The sequence below is a fragment of the Carlito syrichta genome, unplaced genomic scaffold (genome assembly GCF_000164805.1).
Source record: "Carlito syrichta isolate Samal-C Ts95f unplaced genomic scaffold, Tarsius_syrichta-2.0.1 Scaffold304225, whole genome shotgun sequence".
NCBI lineage: Eukaryota > Metazoa > Chordata > Mammalia > Primates > Tarsiidae > Carlito > Carlito syrichta.
Genome location: NW_007248321.1, coordinates 26674 through 51672, shown reverse-complemented (window position 1 = coordinate 51672; position 24999 = coordinate 26674). Strand labels below are relative to the sequence as shown.

General features: G+C 42.4%; 1 protein-coding gene across 1 annotated transcript in view; it reads left to right on the top strand.

The window, feature by feature from the left end:
- LOC103261928 (filamin-A-interacting protein 1-like) overlaps positions 1–24999 on the top strand; it is a gene marked incomplete at its 3' end in the record, with an annotated part of 166012 nt that overhangs the window by 131514 nt on the left and 9499 nt on the right. The gene's annotated exons all lie outside the window — the stretch shown is intronic.

Here is a 24999-nt window from a genome sequence, read left to right as displayed (position 1 = left end):
GATTTCAGGGCTGCAAAATCTGGCAGTGCTGGCCGACTGACTTCACCCACCTGCCCCTCCTGTTTAGTCATCCTCCCTGTGTTCTCATCTCACCATTTGTTTGTGGATGGTAAAGCACCGTGATGACAGCTCGGATAAGGTTCCTGACCAACAAAAACCCTGTAGAGGTCAATGCATAGCAGTTGTCCGAGATCACCGTGTTTGGTAGCTTGGTAACTGCCGATAAGCAGCAAGAGTTTGAAAAAACTAGAAGGACCTCGAGCCATTTTATTGACAATCCTAATCAAGAAGATTCTTTCCCTGAAGCTTTCCAGCTATCGATGTGGATCTTGGCCAGTGGTTACCAGTCCTTTATTTGGAAAAAGTGAATTCGTTGGAAACATGACACGAGTTGGTAAGGCAGAATTACCAATACCAGAATCAATTTCATGCTGCCAGGTAGAGCTCAAGCTTATCCTATCATGAAAAAAAAAAGACCCTAAGGGGCTGCAAGTGATGGTACTGTAGTGTGTAATACATTTAACCAGGGCACACCTCACTTTCCAAGAAGCTTGACTGTTGGGAGAAACTGTGGATAAGTTTATAACAAAATCAAGGTTTTCCAATATCTTCCTTCAAGAAGACTATCAAACTTACCAGCCAGTTCCTGGCTGACTGCAGGAACTGCAAATGGGCGTTGATTTTACAGTTATAAATTGACATTGACATGCATGCTGATGTTCCTTCAAGCATGCCCAGTATCATGCAAATGCTTATTAAAATATTAATTTTGCCAAAAAATTCTCATTTCACATTTTAAAAATTAATTAGCATTTGAATTAATTCCTACTTGACGGGGTTGCAATGTATTTACTAGGTGTATAGCATAGTAGAGAGAAGTCTGGTCTGGGAATTAGAAACTGGGATTCTAACATGTGGTCAACAACCGATTAGTTGTATTTGTTGGGCAAATCATTGACATCTGTGAACCTCTGTTTCCTTACCTGTACGTTAAAAGCTTAAAAAGTTCTTTCTTACTCTAAATATCTATGATTCTGTGAATCCAATGACCTACTAAGGTTTGGAGTCATTTGGGTTGGGAAAAAAAACCAAACTGGAAGTGAAGTTCATCATTCCTGATGACTTCCCAATGCTGTCCTAGGCTCTAGAACTTTCCTCCCACTCTTCCTTCCAAAAGGCAGTTTGACGAAAAATGAACAGTTGGAGTTGCCTTCCCAAGTCTCACTCACTAAGTTATAAAGTTGTATAAACACAGGATTATGTTCTGCTCTTATGGAATCTACCACAACAGCCAGCGGAAGGTGTGCCTTGCATATTGTTGCTAAATGAATAAATTAGTAGATGGAATAAAGGAAAGAAGGCTGGGGAGAGGGAGGGAGATGATAACTAATTTCTCCATCGATGGTGTGCAGGTACGAAGTGAAAGCAAAGGAGTTTTCAGGTCTTCCAGTTTCCATCTAAAGACAGGAGCAGAGCAAATCCAAGAGTGCCCTGCTAAAGGTTCGATGTACCACGGCATGAATTACTACAGGCATAAATCCCAGTGATTTATCTCAGAGTCAGCTCTCAGAGTCAGCACAGTGGAATTTTCGTCCCATATAATTATTTAATCTTTGTTTTTTTAATTTATAACGAAAAGAGGTTTATTTGGTCATGGTTCTGCATAGCACCGGTGTCTGCTTCTGGTGAGGTCTCAGGAAGCTTAGGATCATTGGAAGGGGAGGTGAAGGAGGAACAAGTGTGTCACATGACAAGAGTGAAGCAAGAAGATAGGGAGAAGGGGTCAGGCTTTTTGAAACCATCAACTCTCATTTGTACTGATAGAGCAAGAACTCATCCATTACCACGACAACAGCACCAACCCTTTCACAAGTGATCTGCTCCCATGACCCAAGCACCTCCCACCAGATCCCTCCTAAAACACCAGGGACCACATTTCAACATGAGATTTGAGAGGACAAACATCCAAAGTATATCAAGGTCTTTATTCACTTCTCTTCACAATACCTAATTTGAGTTCTGCCATCTGCTATCTGTTAGGAACCTGACCTTGGTTCAGAGTGGGTTCATCTTTTCTTTGGGATTTCTTTTCCTATTAAAACTTGATCACGCTGGGTGTGGTGGCTTAGGCCTATAATCCCAGCACTTTGGGAGGCCAAGGCGAGAGGATTGCCTGAGCCCATGGGTTCGAGACCAGTCTGGGCAACATGGTGAGACCTCGTCTCTATAATAAATCAAAAAATTAGCTGAGCACAGTAGTGCACACCTGTAGTTCTGGCTACCTGGAAGACTGAGGCAGAAGGATCACCTGAGCCTAGCAGGTCGAGGCTGCGGTGGCCGGGAGCATGCCACCGCCCTCCAGCCTGGGTGACAGAGTAAGACTCCAACTCAAAAACAAAACAAAAAAAAGCCGATCAAAATTTTGGGTTATAGATTCAGGTAAAAAAAAGTAAATTGAGAAGACAAAAAGACTCAATTGAAAGATGGGCATAAAAATAGAAGAGTAGATTAATTTATTGAGAAAGAAACAAGCAAGACATCACTGTTGGTTATAGTGAAATAAGTATTAGCTTCAATGAAGTTTAATTATCTTTGGCCTTTTAGTTATATGGTCAAATAAGAAACCAAAGTAGTACACATTTGAGAGGTTCTATAAGGATATATGTACATGCAGAATTCGTAGGGCATGATATAGAAATTGCCAGTTCTGAAATCATCTGGCCTAGCTTTGCATCCTGATACCACTACTTACCCGTTATCTGACTTGGTACAAATTACTGGACTTCTCTGCTCTTGCCTCAGATTCCTCATTCACAAAATGGCTATGGTAATAGTGTTTATCTGATGAAGTTTTTGTGAGGTTTAAATGAGATGATTTTCTAGTCTTACTCTGTCGCCCAGACCAGAGCGCAGTGGGACGCTCCTGGCCACTGTAGCCTTGACCTGTTGGGCTCAGGTGATCCTCCCACCTCAGCCTTCCAAGGAGCTGGAACCACAGGTGTGTACCACCATGTCTGGCTAATTTTTGATTTATTGTGGAGGTAAGGTCTCGCCATCTTGCTCAGGCTGGTCTTGAACCCCTGAGCTCAGGCAATCCTCTCGCCTCGGCCTCCCAAAGTGCTGGGATGACAGGCGTGAACCACCGTGCCCAGCCAAGATGATATTTAAAAAGCTCTCTGCACATTTCCTGGCTTATAGTTAAATGCTTAATAATAATAGGGATGGGAGAGAACGTGTGTTGCTACTGTATTTTCAGATCTATGGAGAAAACAATTCTGAAAATATCGACTTACATTCTTTTTTGTTTATTTGCTTATTTATTTTTGAGTTGGAGTCTTACTTTGTCACCCGGGCTGGAGTGCAGTGACACGCTCATGGCCACCCCCGTGTCAACCTGCTGGGCTCCAGCGATCCGTCCTCCTCAGCCTTCCGAGTAACTGGAACTACAGGCATGCGTCACCATGCCCTGCTAATTTTTTATTTATTGTAGAGACGAGGTCTCGCCAAGTTGCCTGGGCTGGTCTTGAACCCGCAGGCTCAGGCAATCCACTCTCCTCGGCCTCCCAAAGTGCTGGGATGACAGGCTGAGTCACCGAGCACAGCCAACTTACATTCTTAATAGAACTAGTCCTGGTGAGTGGAATATGGGGGGATGTAGCACACACCTTTCGGTTTTTATTACTTTTCATTAATTTAATTTATTATTATTTTTAAATTGAGATGAGGTCTTACTATGTTGCCCAGGCTGGTCTTGAACTCCTGGGATAACAGGCAAGAGCCATCATGCCTGGCCTTTTCATTTTTTCTTTACCACTCCTGTTGCTTTTTAATAACAAACATTTTTTACATCATAATTTCAAATCTTTAAAAATCGTGATGATGGGTCCAAGTAGTAGCTGGTAGATCTCACTAAATTAATTCAGAGAGGACACGACTGAAACTTGTGTATGCAGAGTCAAGGCAGTAGAAAAGACTATAAATAACAATATCTTTTTTGGAAACGATATTTACCTGGGTATTCAAGTCTATGGTCTCAGAGGTGAGAAGATGGAGAGGTCTCCCAGGTCTCACCTGACCACTCACATGCCACAGAGGCCTTGATGCTTTGTAACAGTCTGCTACACCAGTCACTTAAAAGAAGAAGGAACAGCTCATTTACATAATCTTCAAACCCGGGGAGGGGACAGTAATGCATCTTCTGGTGAACTGGCTGGTTTGTTTTAAATCTACAGAAAACCACTGGTGAAAACTCTCCAACTAGTTGGTCACCATGCTGGTCACTTCTTATCTCTTATAAGGTTTCAATATGTTGGCATGTTAGGCTTTTGTGGCTGATAAACTGGAACCCGTCACCTTGTGGCTCATTTCACATGGCTGACTTGGGTTGGTCTCATTTTCCTGCCTGCAGATTCACAAGTTGCCCCCCAACTCTATTCAGGCATTGTGATGCATTCCTGCAGCCTTTGAGACTAAGCTTTGCTTTGTGTGCTTGATCTGTGCCGAGCTTTAGAGTTTGCAGCCCATTGAACCCAAGGTCTTCCTTGTGAAATCTTAGACCAGTACCCCAGTTCGCTTTCTGTTCCTTGATATCACTGAACAAAAATACCATTATCAGTGTCTGAGGGGGGAAAAAAAGATACAGTGCCCTGTCTCTTTAAAAGTTTAAGAATAGCAAACACAGTGGAGTTAATTCTGTGTCTTGAGAATTTTCTGGCCCAGAATCAAGCTGCAGATAATTAATTATGTCAGTGAAAAGCTCTGATGGCCCGTTCTCTTCAGAAAAAGTGACATCATACATAGAATTCTCTGGCAAGAAAGAAGAACAAAGCTGGGAGTGCAGGAAATAACAGACAGATGTCCACGAGTGCATTTCTAAAATCTGCTTCAAAGTCCCCTGCGAAGTCATGCTCTGGGGCTGTGTCCCCGCGGCGGTGGCTTGGCAAGGGGTCTCAGAGTCGGAAGTGAGTTTATATGGTTGGGTGGTTGCCTCATGAGCTCTGGCCTGGAGACAGAAGTGTGGCAAGAGGATAATACTCAAAAAATGTTGGCAAGGGCATGGCAAGCCAATTAAGTTGTGTCGTGTGGGGAAATGGGACGAGATGGCAGGCGTCCACTTGCAGATGGTCGTTGAAGGAAACATCACCCGACGAGTCTCGTTCCAGAGCCTTCCTTGGGCCTGTGTTTGCATCCTATTTTTACGGAAAACTGTACCTACCCCCAGCAACATGTAATGGAAGGAACAGATGTTTTGGAGTCAGATAACTGTTTTTACCGATGAGGTGACTTTGGGGGGACGATTTAATTTCTTTTAGCCTTATTTTTTGTTATTTATAGAATGGAATTGAGAGAAATAAATAATGCTACCGAAAAAAAGTTTTGCCCACAATAGAGTGCACTGTAAGTATTGGTTCTTATTAAATTCAACTCTGACCTTCCCTGAAACAGAGTCGGGCTTATATTTGCTGGAACAAATGTTTACTTAGACAAGCAATTTTAGGCATAATAGAAAGATCATTGTAAAATTTCATCTACCAGATGACCAGAAATTCCTTTCTGCTGAAACTACCTTGTCCAGAACTTTCTTTTTAAAAATATTCGATCTCATTTTTAAAGTAAAACCCAGTTCATGGTAGATTATTTAGATCATCCATTCTCCATGAAAGCACTACTGTTCCCAAGAGGGTGAAAAATGGTTCTGGGAGGTGAGAATGAAAAACTCTTAGATGTGACATTGATTTAGAGTTTTCAAAAGGACCACGGTACATAAACATATATACAGTATATCTGTGGTATTAAAGTTTCATAGGGAGGCCATGACAAGGGAAACAAATATCTGAAAAAGACTCTTTAGGAAGACAAAAAAGGTTTGAAAAACACTGATTTGGAAGAACTTAGAAGTTATAAAGAAAAATAAAATCATCCATAGTTCTACCAACCTAAAAGAAAATTATGACTATTTTGATATTTTTCTTCACGTGTATTTTTTTTCCCATAATTGCAGACACAGCAGATATGCAACTTTGAATATTTATCATAAGCATTTCTCACATCATTCAACATCCCTTGAAATGCAGTTTTTAAACCCTGCATGATATTTTATCCCATAGATGTACTATTTTACTCAAATATTTCCATATAACTGAATACTCACTTTTTTCTAATTTTTTACAGTTATAAATCATATTTGTGCAACAATCTTTGTCCTTCTTATTAAACTACTTAATTAAAAGGTATAAGTATTTTTAAAGATTCTTGAGTGTATTTATTACCAAACAACTTTTCAGAACCATATTGTCTTCCCAACAACATTATGAGAATACCTATTATCAAACTCTCACCTGTAATAACTATTACAGTTTTAAAATGGTTTTTATCTAAGAGGTGAGCAAGGATGTGTTATTATTGTTTTAATTTATATTTCTTTAGCTATCAGTTATGTTGAATTATTTGTTCATGGACATTTTATATCTCTCTTTTTAAAAAATTTATTATAAAGATGTGGTGTACAATTCGGAGTTAGGTCTACAAACATTGATTATGCAGGTACCCTTGTTGATGAGGTATGCCCCTCCCTCCCCTTGCAGTTTCCCTCAACTGCCTATCTCACCCATTTTATATATCTTTAGCAAATTATCTGTTTATACCTTTCAGGCATTTTTCTGTTGCGCCTTACCATTTTTCTCACTGATGTATGTGTACTCTTTATAATTGAGGAGAGTTACCCTTTGTAGTTGGTGCAAATATTTTCTTTCTTATTTTTTTGCCAGTTCATTGGCTATGATTTATTTTTTATAAGTAGAATCTCTCATCTTTCTCTTTGCCGTTTCAGAGAAAGTCTTTCACCGGGCAGAAGTCAGACAGCTACCCATGGATTCATTCATTCATTCATTCATTCATTCATCTAGCCAATACGTATAAATTGCCTACTATTTTTTAAGTACTATTTTTAGGCACCGGGATACGGCATAAACAAAGCAGGTAAAAAAAAAAAAATCCTTGTCCTTAAGGAGTTACATTGTACAGGAGGAGACAGACAAAAACCAAAATAAGGCAGTCATGTATGTCAAAAGGTAATAATCCTAACAGTCAAGTCAAGGGAAGGGTGGGGACACTTCAGAGATGTGATTGCCTTTAACGAGGGGCCAGAAGAGTCTCCGCTGAAAGGGTAGCACTGACAGAAAGTCCTAGGGGAGGAGGGGGTCTCCTTGTACCCACTGTATCCGTTGAGTTCGAGGAAGAGCATTTCAGGCCGAGTGAGAGGCAGGATCTAGGCCTGCAGAGGAAGCAGGGAGTCTGCCAGCTGAACTTGAGGCACAGCAAGGGGCCAGTGTGGACAGAGTGAAGGGACAGGTGGTGGTGGTTAGGAGAGGGGACGTGTGATGGCACAGCGGCCTCCAACCCCTGGATCCTGTGACTGGCCTTGATTTGTGATGACAGATCCTTCTTCCCCAAGGAGAGAGCTGGGTCAGGGTCTCTGCTGTGACTGCCAATAATTCTGCCATGGTTTGACCATTGCACTCTAATACTTTTGAGAAAGACTGAAACCCAGTGGTAGACACAGCTTTCCCTCTCTCCCCCTCTCTCTCCACTAAGCATCTTTATCTCCTATGCAAAGCAGTAGATGCCAAGGGAACAGTACTGCCCACTTCTAAATACATACCCCAAAGAATCTGAGCACCAACAATGCCCCGTCAATATTCCTTGTGATCTGTATTTCCTTATTGTCCAAAGCTGAGTAACAACCTACATTTTTACCTAGTAATAAAAAACTTGGGTTCTAGTCGTGACTTGGCTGTTAATAACTGTATGACCATGACCGTGGTGGAGGTGGGGAGCGTGGCCAATGAAAACAACTTACTGCCTAGAATACTAAGAAAAGAAAGAGACGTCATTTCTGCCAGAATACAATCTTTGACAGTGGCGGTGAGGGACTCGGAGGGGACAGAGTAGTCACAATTCTTGGATTCAAGAGAGAGCTGTGACTTCTGTTACATTAGCAGGTGGGGCAGGAGGTGCAGAAGTTGGTGCAGGTTGACACAGGGAGCTAATGGTCGTGGGTTTCAGGCGTGGGGGTTGCAGACGTCATAATCCGTGGCTTGGGCTGTTATGGGATATTAGGAACCATAGGGATGAGAAAAACAGCCTTGGCCTTGGACTTACTGATTCAACATATGAAAAATGGCCTTGGACTTTGACCTACTGATTCAGTGTGTGAAAACGGCCTTAGCCTTGGACCTACTAAATCAGTGTGTGAAAACGGCCTTGGCGTTTGACCTACCGATTCAACGTTTGAAAAACGGACTTGGCCTTTGACCTACTGATTCAGTGTGTGAAAAACGGCCTTGGCCTTGGACCTACTGATTCAGCGTGTGAAAGCTTTTGATGATGTCACCCAGTAGATCCAGCATTTTCACAACAGGAGATTCACTCTCACCAGGAAAAAAAAGAGGACATTGCCTTTCGTTGGGCATCCGCTGTACATCAGGAACTCTGGCAGTCACTTCACAAATAGTTCATTCTCACGCAGGTGGGAAGCCATAGCTCGGAGCTGACTGGCCCAAGTCACATAGCATTAAGTGTGTAGTAAGCAGGAGAGCCATGGTTTGTCTGACTCCAACTGGGGGTTAGCTAACATTTACAGGCACTCCGTGGTGTGCTTGTGTGGCATCTATACAGTGACCACTGCTATGCCATTTTGCAGATGAAAAGACTGAGTTCAGAGAGGCTGACTTACTCATCAAGGTCCCCCTAGCAGGAGTACTGATCAGTGCTTCTAACGTAAGATTCCCAAATTCATGCTCTTTCTACCATAGTGCATGCTCTCTAGAGTAGGAGCAAAAATAAGCACACTAGCTCGAAGTTTATAAGAAGAAAAACAAAAAGCAAATGGATTCAGTAACCACATAACAACATTCATCTTCAGTACATGAGAAAATTGATGCTTGGCCGGGCGCGGTGGCTCAGCCCAGCACTTTGGGAGGCCGAGGTGAGAGGATTGCCTGAGCTCTCTTGGGTTTGAGACCAGCCCGGGCAACTTGGGGAGACCTTATCTCTACGGCAAATCAACAAAATTAGCCAGGTGTGGTGGTGCATGCCTGTAGTTCCAGTTACTTGGAAGACTGAGGCGGAAGGATCGCTTGAACCCAGCAGGTAGAGGCTGCAGTGGCTTTGAGCGTGCCACTGCACTCCAGCCGGGATGACAGAGTGAGACTCCAACTTAAAAAGAAAGAAAGGAAGGAAGGAAGGAAGGAAGGAAGGAAGGAAGGGAAAAAAAGGAGGGAAGGAAGGAAGGAAGGAAAAGGAAATTGACGCTTATAATAACCAACATGAGATTTTGAAAAAACATTCATTTACATATGTACATTATGTTATTTTTGAGTAGAGCAGGACTTTGTCATACGTTTGAGAGTCACCTACGCCAAACCCTTAAAATGAAAAACTCTAGCATTTAAAGTGCTAACTCTGCTTTGGGAAGCCGAGGCAGGAGTATTGCTGGAGCCCAGGAGTTCGAGATCAGCCTGGGCAACATGGCAAGATCTCATCTCTACCAAAAAAAAAAAAAATCAAAAAATTAACCAAATGTGGTGGCACATGTCTGTAATCCCAGCTACTCAAGAGGCTGAGACTGGAGGATCACTTGAGTCCAGGAATTTGAGGCTGTGCTGAGCTATGATTGTGCCACTGGACTTCAGTCTGGGTGACACCATGAGAGCTGGACTCAAAAAATAAATAAATACATACACATACAGTGCTAACTGATTTTTTAAATGAAAATAAATACCTAGTGTGACGCTACCCATGAGTTCAGAATAACCGAGATTTCTTGTATTTTTGTTCAAAACAATTCAACTAGTTTTGTCAAGGTGTTCAAGTGTGTGTTACATGGAATTCACTTAGGTCAGAGGGTGAAACGAATAAATCAGAAAGCACAGTAAACCCAAAGCAACTCAAGGGTATGTGATTCAAACAAACCTCAGATATAAATTCTTTTTCTTTTCTGAGTTGGAGTCTCACTCTGTCGCCCAGACTGGAGTGCAGTGACACACTCACAGTCACCGCAGCCTCGACCTGCTGGGCTCAGGCGATCCTTCCTCTTCAGCCTTCCAAGTAGCTGGAACCACAGGCGTGCGCCTCCACACCTGGCTAATTTTTTGTTCTATCATAGAGATGAGGTCTCGCCAAGTTGCCCCAGCTGGTCTTGAACCCCTGGGCAAAAGGCAACCCTCTCGCCTCTGCCTCCCAAAGTGCTGGGATGACAGGCATGAGCCACCACGCCAGCAGATATAAATTCTTTCTAGACAAAGTAGTCTTAACTTGCTTGGTAGAAATAGTTTCTCTTTTGAGAAAGCATCACCCAGCCCTTGCCAGTCTGAGGACAAAAATAAGATCAAAGGTTTTATAAAGCTCTCTTTTCCATCTCTCGCCTCTGTGCCTGCTGCTTGGTGGGAGGGCCAGGTCCCTTCGCTTTCTCTTCCAGGTCTTGGAAGGTCCCAGAGAAAGAACCACGCAGGACCCATACTCCTCTAGGCTGACATTGGCATTGGCGTTACCCCTTTGTCCTGCTCCGACCACTGTGGCCATGATGGAGTTGTGTGTGCCCCAAGGCTCTCTCCTCGGCCTATGTCGGTCAAGGTCTACACTGAGGGCCACATGCAGGATACAGAGAGGGCTGCTTTCCTCCCCCTCCCCCCGACTGACTGCTGTAACTGTCATGCCTTGAATCCTAATGTACCCATTTCTCTCGTTTTTTTATTTGGGTCATTCATGGGGCAGCCCCTCACCCCAGGCCTCAGTCATAGGCCGAGGGGCTGGGCTGGCTGGGGTCTGAGTGACAGGCACTGTGTTGCACTCAGACTCACCCTTCCCCTCTGACCCCGCTCTATTTTCCTTCGACCAAAATGGTGCCCTTCCTCCCGTGACTGAGTTCTTTCCCACAAAGAGCCCTGGTGCCTCACAAATAGCTCTGTTGCGAGGCCACCCTGCCAGTTGGTCCTCCAGATGAATGACACGGAAGGAGTTCATGCAAGCTGGAAAAATAACTTCCAGAGACCAACCGAAAAGGAGGCAGTCGCAGGAGAAATTAAGAGGGAGGTGAAGAAAATTTAACCGAATAAACAAAGTTAGGACACAGATGCTTCAGCTGTCTTGGGTCTCAGCTAGCTGGTTTAGGCTGAGGGGATTAAATTTACCGAGTTGGATGAACACCCACAGTGAGAAAATATCATCTAGTTGTGTCTGAGCAAATGACTTCTCCTATGTTCTAAAGAACTCAGGTTCTCACCTGGGCCCAGAAAGCCGAATACTGTCCACTGATTGTGCAAAGAGGTGGACAGTCTGAGGATTCTGTCCAAGGGCTTTATCAGCACAGATCAAAAAGCTTGCGGTCTTTTTGGATTTAAAAAATTATACACTGTAGATTCCTAGCACCACATGGAGGAATCTGTGACCTTATCTAATTTCTAATACAGGACACAGCAGCTGTTGAACTATTAATATCCCAATGCGTGTAAAAAAATTAAAAAGGAGAAAACAACATAGATCCTAAAATTGCATTCAAATCCGTAGATGACAGTGCTATTTTGATGACTAATCACAGGAAAAACATGACGACACTTTTATGGTTTATTACATGAAATTTTAGTTTTCCAAAAAATTAGTCATCTCTAGATAGAAGGCTGAGAATGGTTTTTATTTTCTTATTTGAATTTTTTTAGGAGAGGTGAACAAGATATTTTAAATATTTAAGAATTGTGGTAAAACATACATAATATAAGAAAATCATTTTGACCATTTGTAAGTGTACAGTTCAGTGGCATTACATTGCTGTACAACGATCACTAGCATCCATTTCTAGATTTTTTTCATCCTTCTAAGTTGGAAACCCAGCCATTAAGCAATAGCTTTCCTGTCCCCAGTCCCTGGGACCCGCTATTCTTCTGTCTCTAGGATTTGACTGCTCTAAGTGTCTTGTGTAAGTGGACTTGTACAGTATTTGCCCTTTTGTAACTGACATCATACTTAGCGTAACATCTTCACGGTTCATCACTGTTGTAGCATGTGTCAGAGTTTTCTTCCTCTTTAAGACTGAGTACTATTCCCATACACTACATTCAGCTGATCCATTCATCTGTCAGTGGACATCTGGGTTCCTTCCGCTTTTCAACTGTTGTGAATAATGCTGTTATAAACATGGGTGTGCAGAGTTTGTTTGAGTCCCTACGTTCCATTTTTTTCGGTGTATACCCAGAAGTGAAATTGCTGGACCATGTGGTCATCTACTTTTAACTGTTTGGGAAACCACCAGACTGTTTTCTACAGTGCTGCAGCATTTCGCTGTTCTATCCGTCGTGAACAAGAGTTTTGATGTCTCTACATCCTCACCAACGTACTTGTTATTTTCTGGGGTTTTTTTTTTTTTTGGCTGCTGTTTTTTTGTTTTGTTTTTAATAATAGCTATCCAATTGGGTGTAGAGTGGTGTCTCTTGTAGTTTGGGAGAAATGTCTATTCAAATCCTTTGCCCATTTTTTGTTTTTGTTTTTAACTGCTGGAGTTCTTTAATATTCTAGGTAACAATTCTCATCAAACATATGATCTGTAGTTATCTTCTCCCACTTCATGGGCTGCTTTTCACTCTACTGATTGTGTCCTTTGATGCACGGAAGTTTTTAAGTGTGACATAGTCCAATTTGCTTCTTTTTCTTTTGTTGACTATGCTTTGGTGTTCTATGCAGGAAATAACTGCCAGATCCAATATCAGGCAACTTTCCTTCTGTGCTTTTTCTAAGAGCTGTATATTTTTAGCACTTACATTTTGATTAATTTTGAGTTGATCTTTATATATGTTACAAGGAAAGGGTTCTATTTTATTCTTCTGCATGTAGACATCCAGTTTTCCCAGCACCAATTGTTAAAAGGACTCTCCCTGTTGAATGGTGTTGACCCCAAGCTTTCATTTGACTTAGCATTTGACTTTGATGCAAGAATGTATTTGTGAGCTTTCTATTCTATCCCATTGATCTATATGTCTGCCTTGATGATAGTACCACACTGTTTTGATTAGTGTAGCTTCGCAGTAAGTTTCAAAATCAGGAAGGGAGACTCCCACTTTGTTCTTCTTCAAGATTCTTTGAGCTGTATATCTTGATGTTGTGTATGAATTTAGGGTGAATTTTTCCATTTCTGCAAGAAAAAAATCATTGAAATTTTACTTTTAAAAATTCAAGCTATCATGGTGATGATGATAAAGCATGTTTTAACACGAGAAACAGCATCTGCTTCTGATATTTTAGCAAAATATTTCTTTTGGGTGATCTTTAGTCTGAAGTGCTAGTCTGTAATTAATAAGCTCTCTAGAGACTTTAAGGCTACTATTGACCCTATAGTTGTGGAGGAAAAACTCCAGAGAACTGAAAAGTCACATTTTTAGTCCCAATGACCTTTAATAATAACCAGGTCTGAATGTTCTCTTTGTATGCAGTAGTATTATTATCATGTTAACTTTGCTTTCCAAAATTCAGGAGAAAAAGATGGATTTAATTTCTATAGTAGTAGCTAATAATGTTATAAACTACAAAACTTTTTTTTCAATCCATTTATATTAGTACTTACTTAACTAGGACAAATAGTATAATCAATGTGTATGTTTTGTAAAATTTAATTTAAGTTAAAGTTTATTATCTTATAGATATGTGGGATACAAGTAAGCCTACTACCCAAGTAGGCTGCATGCAGGTGACGTTTGGGCTTCTAACTGGCCCTCACAATCCCTGGTATGGGACCAGGTACACTTTGTGTTGTTGTGTGCTCCCTCACTTCCCCTGGCAGTGTTTTGTATGAGATGTAAAGACAGTCCATTTCCTGTGGCCACATTCTGGGGGAACGTACTATTTCTTCTTCTTCAGTTTACATGTTTTCTTTTTGGAATAAACTTAAGAAGAACAAAGTGACTCTTAAATTGTAGACAAAGATATCAGATGAAAGGGTAAAGAGGTTGACAACATACAAGTGTTTGGCTCTTCTGAACAAGGTTCAGTAGTTAAGGTTGGTCTATGGCTTTTCAGCACCCATTTATGCCTCTCGGACTTCACATCACTTAATTTTACTTTTCTTTGTTTCAACAATTAATTTTGGAGGGCCAGTCATGTGGCACTGCAGACATGGTCCTGGTTCTCACAGCAGCCCCCAGACAGAGAAGAACACAGACATGTAAACTGACAAACTGCCTTAGAACATAGATGCAGCATGGCTGAAGCTGAAGCCTGGGAAAGCAGTAGAAAAGTGAGCATCACTGACCTTCCAGGACCGTCTTCTCTAGTGCTCCCAAGTCACTGCAGCAATGGGACCAAACTCAGGCCCCTGACTATACAAAGAAATAGAACTATTCATGTTCCTCCAGATATATTCCCCGGAGGGTAAGGATTAGCAGACTGTATGGAAGCTCGTTTTTAGATCTTTTAGGAATCGCCACACTGATTTCCACAGAGGCTGTACTAGTTTACATTCCCACCAACAGTGTAGACCTGTTCCCTTTCCCCGCATCCTCTCCAGCATCTTTTGTTTTTTGAGTTAGTGACGATGGTCATCCTGACTGGAGTTAGGTGGTATCTCAGTGTGGTTTTGATTTGCATTTCTCTGATAATGAGTGAGGCTGAGCATTTTTTCATGTATCTGTTGGCTGTTCGAAATGTCTTCTTGTGCAAGGTGCCTATTCATGTCTTCTGCCCATCTTTTGATAAGACTGGTTTTTTTTCCCTTTGGCTCATTTGAGTTCCTTGTAGATTCTGGATGTTAGACTTTTGTCAGATATATAATTAGCAAATATTTTTTTCCCATTCTGTAGGTTGTCTCCCTGCTCTATGATGGTTTCTTTTGCTGTTATGCAAAAGTTTTTCATTTTGATAAAACTGAAAAGCTTTTGCAACAAGATCCCACTTGTTGATCTTAGCTTTTATGGCATTCACTTTTGGGAACTTGGCCAAGAATTTGTTGCCCACTCCAATGTGCAGAAGAGTGTTTCTTACATCTTCTTCTAGAATTCTTATAGTTTGGGAGTTAGGGTTAGGTCTTTGATCCATCTAGAGTTGATTTTTGTATGTGACGATAGGTAGGGGTCCAGTTTCATTCTTCTGCACGTGGTCAGCCAGTTTTCCCAGCAGCATTTGCTGAATAAGCTAAGCTCTCCTCTCCCCAGTGACTGTCAGAAGGACAAAATCATGGACTTTGCAGCACATTGGATAGAGTTGGAGATCATCATACTTTGTGATCTAGCACAGAAATAAAGAAGTGAAAACCACATACTCTCACTCATAAGTGGGACCTGAACATTAGTCATGATATCACAGCCCGGGCAATTGGGTGAGTCCTCATCTCTAGACTACATAAAAAATTAGCAGGGCAAGATAGCACATGCCTGTGGTTCCAGCTACTTGGAAGGTTGAGGTGGAAGGATCTCCAGAGCCCAGCAGGTCGACCAGATGGCCCTGAGCGTGCAACTGCACTCCAGCCTGGGCAATGGAGTGAGACTCCAACTCAAAAAAAAAAACAACGAGATGAGGTTTAGGAATGTGTCATTTTTCTATAATCACAGCAGTGAACTTATCCTTTCATCAAAGGGAATCCCCCATTTAAAGCTAGTAGTTCCTGGCAGAAACACCTTATTAAAACTGCAGTGATCCCCAATCTTTTTTGGCCTCAGGGACTAGCTTTTGTGACCATTATTCCACGGACTGGTAGGGGAGAGGGTGTGGATGGCAGATGGTGGTTTCCAGATGATTCAAGTGCATCACATTCATTGTGCACTTTCTTTTTATTATTATTACACTGCAATACATAATGAAATAATTATACAAGTCACCATTTAAAAAAAAAGAGATGCAAATGGAAGTGGTAAATAAAATAATGGGCAGGTCACAAACAGACTAAAATAAGTGTCAGTTTCTGACTTAAAACCCGCCACAAGATGCAGTTGTGTGTACCATTGACATACATCAGCTTACTTGACACTCATCGATAGGGTTTTTTTTTTTTTTTGAGTTGGAGTCTTTGTCGCCCAGGCTGGAGGGCAGCAGTATGCTCACAGCCACCTTCTGCCTCAGTCTTCCAAGGTAGCTGAAACTACAGGCACGCACCACGATGCCCGGCTAATTTTTTAATTTATTGTAGAGATGAGGTCTCACAAGTTGCCCGGGTTGGTCTCGAACCCATGGACTTAGGCGATCCTCTCACCTCGGCCTCCCAAAATACTGGGATTATAGGTGTGAGCCACCTCCCCCAGCCTGACAGGGTTTTGGTATGGGTCTTCAAGCAATTGATGGATGACAATCTGTGCAAACCTCACTGCTAATGTTAATCTGTGTTTGCAGTCACTCCCCAGAGCTAGCCTCACCACCTCAGCTCTGCCTCAGATCAGCCGGCATTACATTCTCATAAATAGTATGCAACCTAGATCCCTCGCACATACAGTTCACCGCAGGGTTCGGGCTCCTACGTGAATCTAATGCTGCTGCTGATCTGACAGAATCTAATGCTGCTGCTGATCTGCTGCTGATCTGACAGGAGCTCAGGAGATAATGCAAGCCATGGGCAGCAGCTGTAAATACAGATGAAGCTTTGCTCATCCAATGCTCATCTCCTGCTGTGCAGCTGGGTTCCTAACAGGCCGTAGTTGGGTACCAGTCTGTGGCCTGGAGGTTGGGGACCCCTCGTTTAAAGTGTGCGGTGTCGTTTTTGGTTTCCTTAAAAAATCTTTTAGCTTATATTGTACCCACTTGGAAAACATTTAGGCAGATAAAACACATATTCAAAAAAAAGTAAGAAGTCATCACTCTGAAGCTTTTATTTTTGTGAATTTTTGAGCTCAAATTAATAGTACCCAATATTCCAAGTTTATAATATGTCCTTATATTGCCACTATCCTACCTATTGCTATTAACATAGCATCATCATATTTTTTTTATAATTATATGTTTAAAATGTATAATTGCTATAATTTAATTTGTCTATAAAGATGCAATGTAACAAATTATCTTGACAATTTAAATGCATGCTAATCAAGAAGAAATTTTTTTTAAGTAAACCAAGAAAATTAACATAAGAAACTGAAAATAAGTTCTGGAGAAGAATAATGTCAGAGACTAATTATATCTCCACCAATAAATCATCACTACAACTAAAAAAAAAATTAAAAAAAAAATAAAGTGTGTGGTGTCATTAGGTAGGGATAGGCTTCTCCAATGTCCCACTGTGCATCCTCTCAACCCAGGGCTTGAATCACCACGCAGGGGTCATGGTTACATTGTCTGCCTCGCACTCTTGGGTTTTGCCCCGAACACTCAGATGAATATTAAAATTGGATTAATATTTGGAAAGAGTTTCAGACTGCTTACCCCCCGCCCAAGTCTCTTGGCAGTCTTCGTGCTTCCGAAGGATGCACCGTGTCTGTCTTCGGGATCCTGGACTCTGTCATTCTGCCATGTGCTCTCATGTGTACATATGTCCCCATGTTAGAAATGTGGAAAATACTGTGTCATGGGCATAAGAACTAAGCATTCCTTCCTAATCATGATGGGTCTTTTCTCCTAAGGATTGAAAAGTCCCACATAAATCAACTCACTTAACACTCATTGATAGGGCTTTTTTTTTCCTCTTGAGTCGGAGTCTAACTCTGTCACCCAGGGTGGAAAACAGCAGCATGTTCACCGCCATCGCAGCCTCAACCTGCTGGGCTCAAGCGATCCTTCTGCTTCAATCTTCCAAGTAACTGGAACTACAGGCATGCGCCACCATGCCCTGCTAATTTTTTTGTTATTATTATTTATTGTAGAGATGAGGTCTCATCAAGTTGCCTGGGTTGGTCTTGAACCCGTGAACTTAGGCGATCCTCTCACCTCAGCCTCCCAAAATGCTGGGATTATAAGTTTAAAATAGTTAAAAATCATCGCCAGACATCATAATCAACAATGGCATATAGTTATTTAAAGAAAGCTAGGCTTTGGAAACATGGCCAATAAAATTCAGTTCCTAAGTACCGTAAGCCCATGTATGGCTTCCCTGCTGGACGTAGGACTGTCATGGAATATCTGGTCTCCTTCTGACTTGGGATTTGTTGTAGGGTGACCAATTTGTCCCAGTTTGCCTGAGACTGTTCTGGCTTTCAAAAGCCCAGTTTCGAAGAGTTCAGCTCCCCTTAGTTCCAGGCAAACTGGGATAGTGAGTCACCCTCGTTTGCTCAGAACTGGCAAACACTTCCAGTAGATTCAAGGGACCCTCCTGGCTTAGGCTGCTGGTCTGAAGTGGTCACGATTCTTTGGAGCAGAGGGGTCAGGCACTGATAACACAGGGAAAACATCTAGAGGTCTCCAGGGCAAGCAAATCCCTGGGAATCAGAGGACCCTGAACTGACACAGCAAAGATTTTAAGTGCTTTTCTTTGAGTCGGAGTCTTCCTCTGTCGGCCAGGCTGGAGTGCAGTGGCATGCTCACAGCCACCACAGCCTTGACCTGCTGGACTCAGGCGATCCTTCAACCTCAGCCTTCCAAGTAGCTGGAACTACAGGCACACGCCACCATGCCTGGCTAATTTTTAAAAATTTATTGTAGAGATAATACAATACAGCCATGTTGCCCAGGCTGGTCTCGAACCCCTGGGCTCAGGCAATCCTCTTACCTAGGCCTCCCAAAGTGCTGGGATCACAGGCTTGAGCCACTGTGCCCGGCCTTAAGTGCTTTTGATGCAGAATGGGTCTCTGTCCTGGAGCCGCGGTTTCCAAGGGCAGCTGTGCTTTCGATCACCTGCAGACGTTTCAAAACACAATTCCTGGGCTGCATCTCTAACACAGCAGACGAGTGATCTTTCCACTGCACAGATCTGCCCATGGGACCGTCCTGCTGCCTAAAAGCCCCCAAAGCTTCTTGCTCTTCTGTGACAAAGCACAAACTGATGGCCTGGCTTTCAAGGCTTTTCACGGGTTTATCGCTCAAGCCCTGTAGTGCTCCATCCTCTGCATCTAAGTCTGTCTGTGGCCTTTGCACCCAATCTTGCCTGGCCTAGAACATCCTCCCATCACCTCCTCTTCTTTTTCCCTGGCTCAAGTGCTCGCTGGGAGCTTTCAGGTCCTTTCACATTCAAGTCAGGCGTTCCTCCAGATGAAGTCCCTTGCATCTCCTCTGTCATGGGCTGTTATATCCTATGGTCAATGCCTTCCAACTGTTTGTTCATATCCCTCCAGACTTGAGTTCCCGAGGATACAGTTCTATCTTCAACATCAAATAAATAAACATATGCGAGGATCAACATGTAGGAGTTTTCACCAAAGGAATAACTGGAGTCTGCCCTCTTTTGAGCCTCTGCCATTTGGGTGGGTTCTACCTGTCCTGCATTTTATTCTGTCCTTCCAAACTACCCTTGCTCTCTCAAGCCCAGACACCCTCCCTTGACCTTGCGAGATGAATCCCCACTTCTGTACTGCCTTGGGCTTCACAGAGCAGCCATCAAGGTAACACCTTGGTGTCTTTTCCTGTGCCCTTACCTCTAAGGTCAGGTGCAGTAAGTGGAACATTTTCATTCAACCTCTTGGTCCTCAGACAAAAGAACAAAGCACCTCATTCCCACAGTCCTCTTCCGTGCATTTTTCTTTCTGGGTTGTTTTGCTGTATTGAAATCCATTGGTCTGAGGCCAGGCGTGGTGGCTCACATCTATAATCTTAGCACTTTGGGAGGCCGAGGTGGGAGGATTTCTTAAGCCCAGGAGTTCAAGATCAGCCTAGCCAACAACACAGGGAGACTTCATCTCTACAAAGTAAAAAAAAAAAAAAAATGTAGGCTGGCCTGGTGGTACCTGACTGTAGTCCCAGCTACTTGGGAGGCCGAGGCAGAAGGATTGCCTGTGCTGAGAAGGTTGAGGCTGCTTTGAGCCGTGATAGTGCCACTGTCCTCTAATCTGGGTGTCAGAGACCTTGACTAAACAAACAAACAAAAAAGCCCAAGCAACCAATCAACCGGTGGTTTGTTTGGCAGCTCGCTAGAGTTCCACATGTCTTTGACAAACTGTTGATTGAAAATGGTAATATTCAAGTATGGAAGCTTTCTTACATTTTGGATTTTATTCTTTTATAGAAAAATCAACAAGTTTCTCAAAAATGGAGATGTAAAGGGTCTTTATCCCCAAAATCTTTTTTTTTTTAAACATAGATTGAATCATTTGTTTGAAGTAGGTGATCACATACTCACCCTCCTTAATCCATTGACTGAATAGATGCCACGATATTAAATACTGACTGACGCTATGAAACTCTTTTACTTGCTTTTTTTCTTTTAACTGTTTTAAAATAGCGATAACTTACAGGCAACATTCTTATTCCTTCCATGATTATTATTACAGTGGTTAAAAAGTCTGTAGTCAGTGTGCGGTGAGTAGTGTGGCTGTAACCCTCACCACAGTCTCTTTTTCTGTAGTGATTAGTGCCTAGGATTACCAAACGTAGATAAAATGGACAGCATACGTAGCATCACACGATTAATACAGTTGAAGCATAAATGCATTTTTAAGGAGAAAAGTAATCGATGTTTTCTATCAGTTGAGACAAAAGAAACTGTCTTTTAAGGGATCAGGAAGATTTGATCCAAAAGATAAATGCCAAAAATAGTTGCATATTTTAAAACTGGACTGCTTAAGTCGTGCAACTGCTGTCTATTGCAGGTTTTTTTTGTTTTGTTTGAGTTAGAATCTTGCTCTTGTCACTCAGGCTGGAGTGCAGTGGCACGCTTACGGCCACCCCAGTGTCAACCTGCTGGGCTCCAGTGATCCTTCCGCCTCAGCCTTCCAAGTAGCCGTGCTCTACCACACTCTGCTAATTTTTAAAAAATTTATTGTAGAGATGAGGTCTCGCCAAGTTGGCAGGGCTGGTCTCGAACCCGCGGGCTCAGGCAATCCATTCGCCTCGCCTCCCAAAGTGCTGGGATTACCGGTTGAGCCACCGAGCCCAACTGACTACTGCAGTTTTAAAAGCACTTTGTTGGCATTATCTTCTTAGAGCCTAACAAAATCTAATTGAAGTGGAGGGGTGGTGTCCCCATCTTACGGACAAGGAAACTGAGGCAAGAAGATTAAGTAACTTTTGGAAAGAGGTTGCTCTGATTTAAAAATTCCTCCTTGGGCCGAGCACAGTGGCTCAAGCCTGTAATCCCAGCACTTTGGGAGGCCAAGGTGAGAGGATTGCCGGAGCTCAGTGGTTTGAGACTAGCTGGGCAACTTGGAGAGACCTCAACTATACAATAAATCAAAAAATTATCTGGGAATGGTAGCGCATGCCTGTAGTTGGAAAGCTGAGGCAGAAGGATCACCTGAGCCCAGTAGGTCGAGACTGCGGTGGCCGTGAGCGTGCCACTGCACTCCAGCCTGGGCAACAAAGTGAGACTCCAACTCAAAAATATATAAATAAATATTAAAATTCCTCTTTGAAAAAATATTCTTAAGGGTAGACTGTGCAATATCTAGACAGTTAAACGATACAGTTTAACTATATCAGTCTTACAAGTCAGTTTTGTTAGGGAAAAATATATCTTATAAGATTCCTTTCCTTGGCCTGGCATGGAGGTTCATGCCTGTAATATCAGCACTGTGGGTGACCAAAGTAGGAGGACTGCTTGTGTCCAAGGAGTTCGAGACCAGCCTGGGCAACATAGCAAGATCTCATCTCTACAAAAAATTTAAAAATTTTTTTAAATTTCTTTTTTTTTCCTATGCAGCAGAAAGTTATCTACTGATAGAGACCTAACAGAAACTACAATAAATTATTACTATTACCTCAGCACCTACTGGGTGCCAAGTTTTATATTAGGTATTTTGTATACTTATGTCTGATTTGGGGCCAGCAATAAACCTTATAAGGGCGTTGTTATGACCCTATTTCTTAGACGATGAAAGTCAGTAGAAGCAATGTCGGCAACTTGTACAGATCACACAGCACAGCTGGCTTGGAACTCATTCTGAGTCTCTGCAAAGCTGGGCTCATTCTACTGTACTGTGACGAGAATTTCATTTCCATGTTTTAATTCAAATTCTTATTTGCTTGACAGCTTTGAGATTTATTTAATTTTATTTTTGCCAAGGCCACGTACACTTGTGCTAACTAGCAATTTGTGCTCTTGAGATCACTTGAGATGGTTTATGCTGGAGAACCACTTTCTGAAAACCTTTATCCACGGTGAGGGATGCATGCTTTTTCAGGTTGTCATTGGTGGAAACGCCATTTGAAAACAGTTCTTCTATGAGGCAAGCAGGTCGAGGCTGCGGTGGCTGGGAGCGGCTGCTGCACTCCAGTCTGGGTGACAGAGTGAGACTCCAACTCAAAAAAAAAAGAAAAGAAAACAAAACAAAAAAACAGCCCTAAATTCCACTACCCGATATTTTAGTATCTGTCTTCTAAGTCATTTTCTTTTAGAATCTTTTAGAATTAAAAAAAAAATTATCCGAGTAATTTAATATGGTCATTTAACCTTTTTTTTGAGTTGAAGTCTCACTCTGTCACCCAGGCTGGAGTGCAGTGGGACACCCATGGCCACTGCAGCCTCGACCTGCTGGGCTCAGGTGATCCTTCTATCTCAGCCTTCCAAGTAGCTGGAACTACAGACGCACACCACCACGCCTGGCTAGTTTTTATGATTTATAGTAGAGATGAGTTCTCACCAAGTTGCCCAGGCTGGTCTTGAACCCTAGGCTCAGGCAATCCTCTTGCCTCAGCCTCCCAAAGTACTGGGATGATAGGCTGAACCACTGTGCCTGGCCTGTTTTTAACTTTTAAATGTGAGTCTAAATTTCCCTTTCTTGTCATTTTGTAAGTCACCAGAGTCACAGTCCTGTGTTTCTTCTTTCAAGATGACTTTGTCTCCTTCAACTTTGGCTCAAGCAAAAGGCTGTCTTCGGGTGTGAGGGTGATTTAAAGGAGAAAGATGATGCCACCTTTTTAAGAACAGAAGGTGGAGATGCATGCAGACCACAAAGCAAGACAGTTCCGACTGGGTGATGCCAAGGGCTTGTATTCAGTTAGTTGCTGTGTCTGTGAACCTATTCGTGTGGCATGGGACTCAACCCCAGAGACACCTGGGAGCTTGGCAGAGATGCATGGTCTCTTCTCCAAAAGGTTTGAATGTGATTGGTCTGGAATGGCCTGGGTGTTGGGATTGTTTAAAGTTCCTCTCGTGACTCTAGTGCCGTCAGCGCTGAGAACCATGATTTTAGAAGATGCAGTGTATATTCACCTGTGTCCGATGCACATAGGAGCTCTTCTTGCCTAGAGACCAGTAGCAGTCTATCCAACCTGAGGGTCCTTCATACAGATATGGAGTCATGCCTCCACAAGGGTGCCTGGCAAAGAGGATGACCAAGGGGGCTCAAACATACTTTTCACTCCCTAGGTGCGCTGCACCCTGACACAGGGCTATACATTCCAGATGGAGAGACACCCTTTCTTAATCAGCACGGAGTATGAGGGGGGAACCCAGATGTTATTTATAAAAAATTGTATATTCTTACATGTTTAAACTTCAGCTACCTTCAAAGTACTCTTCATTTGATGTAATATACCTATTGGTATGCTTTTTCCACTGCTCAAAACCGTTTTTTGACCTCGTTAATTTTGATGCCTTTTAGTACTTCTGCCATTTTATGTTTCATCTCTTCCACAACGACAAAACGTTTCCCTTTAAGGACTTTTTACATCCAGGAAAAAAAAAAAGTCACTCCGGGTGAGATTGGGTGAATAGGGAGGGTGGGGCACGGGGGTCATACCATTTTTGGTCAAAACCACTGAATACTCAGAGTACCCATCTGTTTTTGGTGTAGGGTAGGTGCGTTGTCATGATGGAAGAACCAATTTCATGATTGCCACAACTTGGGATGTGTCTTTCTGCAAATCATGATGCAACCTTCTCAAAACTTCCAGAAAGAATCTTTGAGTGACTGTTTGATCCAGAGGAACAAATTTCAAGTGTACTATAAGGGGCTCGCCCTCCAAAAAATAATTCTGGGTTTTTTGGGGTGGCCCCTCGTACAGGCTAGACTGATTGCATGTGTGCATTCTTCTTTCACCCTGCAAGGAAACAGACACGTTGCCTTTCCGTTCAACTGTTTTCTCAATTTATCGTTCTCACTAACACTCTAAACCACTAGGTTCTTCGAAATTAATATTTTCCATTTATGTCTTGAAATAATCACGTGTGCATTTGGCAGAGACATTGCAAATCTGCAAATTCCAGTTCATTGCCATCTCAGTAATAAGTTAGTCTTTAGCCACTTGGAATTAGTTTAATTTGGAAACTGAAAAAGCAACAACAGTGAAAAACCTCAGGAAAGACCAACTTTAGAAGGGTTGAGTCATGAATCCTCATGGTGGACTAGTGAACTCTCTCCTTTAGAATACCATAATCATAAACCAGGTGTATAATTTCAAACCCATAGTCGTTGTTAATACAGGAGTAAACTCTGTTTCACTGGCACAGATGGAAACTCTGTTCCCAGCCAGTTTGTTCTTTACTGAAAGTGAGAGTGAAGTCAGGACCTTGTCACTGATCATCATAACGGAAAAATCAGCTCCAAGAGGAAGCCCAGATGGGGGTGAAGTCAGCACGTGTCAGTTCCATTGTAGCTAGAATCAGCAACCCTACTAGCCAGCTCAACACACATTCATGCATTTGCATTCTGTAATGGGGACCAAAGGCAATATGGCATAAAACCTACCGTCGTGGCTTCCTCGAGAGCCTTAGCAATGTGTTAAAACTCTGCTGAAACACCAGAAGGACAACTCTGACCCCACCAACCTGACTTATCTGATTGACAAGTCTGGGTGTTCGAGGGATAAAATCCTACCTTTACTGTGAATATATGCGATATATTCGATCATGAAGGGTGGCTTGGCTTCATGTAGTTTCTTTTTTTTTATTATTATCAATATTTTTTATTATGGTTTTGTGGGGTACAGTTAAGGGTTAGGTGTACAATTACG